Source organism: Ictalurus furcatus, chromosome 15 (genome assembly GCF_023375685.1).
Source record: "Ictalurus furcatus strain D&B chromosome 15, Billie_1.0, whole genome shotgun sequence".
In the NCBI taxonomy this organism is placed as follows: domain Eukaryota; kingdom Metazoa; phylum Chordata; class Actinopteri; order Siluriformes; family Ictaluridae; genus Ictalurus; species Ictalurus furcatus.
This window is the reverse complement of record NC_071269.1, coordinates 16,448,075-16,451,683: the sequence shown is the minus strand read 5'-3', so window position 1 is coordinate 16,451,683 and position 3,609 is coordinate 16,448,075. Positions and strand designations below refer to the sequence as shown.

Here is a 3,609-nt window from a genome sequence, read left to right as displayed (position 1 = left end):
AGCTGGGTACACTATTTAGTGAGTTATTTGCAGATGTAACATTTTTCCAGATTGGAAATGACATGAGTTTTCCTTCAGTGAAGGTCTTGGATGATATGTTACTTTATTTGTGAGTACACAAAGTCATTCTTGCCAAAAAAAAAAAAGTCCTCAAAATAAAATGTCATATTGTTGACAATCAATATGCTTGCTGTGAATGATTAATTTTACTCCTATATCTACTTCTATTTTCACCCTTAAACATGTATATCTGTATATGACTTAAGCATCAGTGCCTAAAACTTCACTAAAGTTGTATATGCTAAAGTTGTAAACTCTGATTGTGAACACTCAAGGATGTTTTTACACTTGGTCCATTTTTGCATTATGTAATCTCAGCTTAATAACTCAGCGTTTTTGTGCCTGTATAAAAACAACAAATAAACCCAGACCCTTAAAATGCCCTATAAGCAAGCTGTACTCAGACCACCTCTAGAGATGTGGTCTTTTTTGTGTCAAATTATTCTCAGTCCGCTTCACATTTGCTTGCAATTGTGGCATTATGGCACTAGCAGTTATGCTATTGAGATTAGTTAGGCAGTAATGATAATAATGTTAACAGTAGTTCCTGTTTATTACATTATTACTATGCAGTGTATGCATGTATTTTGCATGCTAACCACTTACATGAGAGTCACAAGTGGGTTTATAGCATAAAGCATGTGTGATAGTACTCCAACAAAATTACTTCTCTATGTTGTATTCACTTTTGTTCCCCCTTCTGTTATTTGACTGCAGTTTTGTTTTTGAGCCATTTTGAATGACATCCACAATTATCCATAACTCAGTGTTACACAGCCGGGTCTCTGAGTTATAAACAAGTTGTACTGTGAACAACAAGTGGACTGAGAGCTCATCATGGTAAAATGTAATTTGCAGATAGTTCAGTTACAGGTCCACTTATGGCCGAGTATGGTTCAAAACAATGGTCTAAAGTGACAATCCAGATGTGCTGATGAGCATAGAAACTCATCTGAAGGACCTGAAACACCAATGTCATTCTGCATCTATAATCATTGTGAACAGACATCTGAAAGCACAAACTAGTTGTTTGTGATATAAACCAACACATTTAAATGCCCTTTTTTATTTATACCTACTGCTCTTTACAACCTGCAGTGATGCCTCATTGATAATTGGCCATTTCTAATTGTTTCCATTTCTAAATTTTAAAAGTACAATGAATTATTTAATGTTAGAGAAAACATATAAAGACTAAAAGACAGAAATCAAAGATGGTTAGTATACACCAGGGGAAATGGTCCTTCAGGGCTTCTTTAAATAGTTACAGGTTGTTTACTTGGAACTTTCTATGAAATAGAAACACTCTACTTCTAATTTAAAAAAAAAAAATGTTTATCATTTCTGCCAGAAGGATGAACTGAAATACATTTGAGAGTTCTAGATTTAACCTTTATTTCTATAAGTAGGTGGAATGAAACATTCGGAGACCATATTGATTGTAATATTAGAATTTATTTTCATTATTTTATTAATAATAATAATAATAATAATGATTCATATTCCTTCACTGCCTTCACTGAAGGCAGTCATTTCCAGTTTGAACATTTTTAAATGTACAATTAAATAACTGTAATTTTCCAATAAAAGCCCGAACTATGTTTTCCTCAGTCACAACCACAAACAAACATGTTTATGCTGTACAGAAGCCAGCATGAGCATCAACTCTATCTTAATCTATTGGAGCTGGATTTACTAGATTAGGAAATGTTACAGACATTTTTACACTCTATGGTCCTGAGTATAGATAAAGATAAAGATATAGATTTTTACACAATAAGTGAGGTCATATTAAAACTAGAAAATGTTGAATTGCTTGAATTCCAAACAATCTACAAATGCAGAAAGTTTACACCCAATATGGGCTTTAATGCACTCAAAACTTGATGAATGTAATAATTGTTCTTGAATGGGAAGGAAATGGAATAGTTTCTGAAAACTTAGAAACATCTATATATGCTTTCTTGCAGTGAAAGCAACTCAGATTTTGCACATGCAAAACTGTAACAAAATAAAAAATTTAAATAAAAAAACACTGTGCAAACCATAGTTAATGCCAATGTAACATTTAAAACTTAGTTCCTTAATGTACTGCAAATGAAGAACATGGATACTCAATATGAGCTTTTCATTATACATTCAAAGTATTTTTTTTAAAAAAAGCAAGTTATTCTTCCTTAATAAATATATATAGTAGAATAGTGGAAAAATCTACATGTGCTTTTCCAATTTGAAAGAACTTGTCATATTCTGTCCATGCAAAGTTGGACAAAAATATTTAAACACACTTAGGAAACTGTCATTAATGTCAATGTGGCATTTGTAAGTTGGTTTCCTGATGGTAAAGTGTACATGCGGCTCTACCAGGGTCTCCAGAGGTCACTGCAGCCTGGAGTCTCCTCTTTGCTGCTGATCTGGCAGGATGGAGAGCTGAGCTGAGAAACGACACTTCTGTTCTTCTCCATGGAAGGCTGCATCTTCTCTGGGACTGAGTGTGTACTTGACACTGAGACAGGAAGTTGATGGCCTCCTGCACACACCTGCTGTAGCCTTCATCAGCTTCAGTGGAGCAGCTCGACTTCTTGTGTGACTGCTGCTGCTGTCTCAGGAAATAAACTGTCACCTCCAGGATGTCGGCTTTCTCCTGTCTGGAATCAGGCTGTTGCTTTAGGAGTTCTCCACCCAGCAGAGACTTGAGCTTCTCGATTCTGCTGTTCATGCACATTCTCTATGCATCTTCTCCAATATTGGCTTTCTCAGCTACAGACAGAATAGAAATATTTGTTAAAACACTGTTCAACTAAATAACTATTCAAAGATTAATCAAATATGAAATAAAATTGTACACAATATCATGGTTTAGTATATTTACCTCATTAGTAAGTGGAAGAAGGTGGTTGGAGTTGATCATTGATGCAGTGATTGTAGGAGCCATGGCTGTGTTTCTTCTGTTAGCTCTCTGTGAGGAGAAGATCTGAGCTGTGCTGAGCTCTCTCTCACTCCCTCCTCTATTTATACTCTCTAATCTCCATATGAATGTGTGAGTCCTGGGTTTGCTGGAGGTTCTCACAGTCTGCAGCCAATGGGGGAGCTCGGATGGGACTAAAGACCAGAGGACCGGCCACATGCTCAATGAAGTGTGTATTACTCAGGAAACAATGATTCCATCTCTGAGCAACAGGTGGAGGAGTGTCTAAGAGAGAGAGGTCTTTGGGAAAGTGGAGACCTTGACTGAAAAATGGCTCACTGTCACTTGACATTACATGGTTGAGGCACGTGCCATGACAGTGCATGCGCCACTCACATAGTTTATATTTAACAAATGTAATATCATACACGTAAAATGTTTGTTTATGAAGATAAACAAAATATGTTTTTATTTCATTTTAATTCAAAGAATAAACAGAATATGAGAAATTCTGCACAATCTCACCTCTGTGTAAGATCCAGCTTCGTTAAAGTTTTGTGTTTTTGTCAAGCAGTTCCAAATGATTACCATTAATGCAAAAATAACCTATTTGGGTAAAAATGAGGACAAATAGCTGTTTT

At 35.6% G+C, this 3,609-nt stretch overlaps 1 pseudogene; it reads right to left on the bottom strand.

Annotated features, from left to right (window-relative positions):
* Nucleotides 1-2,420: 2,420 nt before the first annotated feature.
* Nucleotides 2,421-3,340, bottom strand: LOC128619533 (transcription factor HES-5-like; annotated as a pseudogene).
* Between the last annotated feature and the right edge of the window lie 269 nt (nt 3,341-3,609).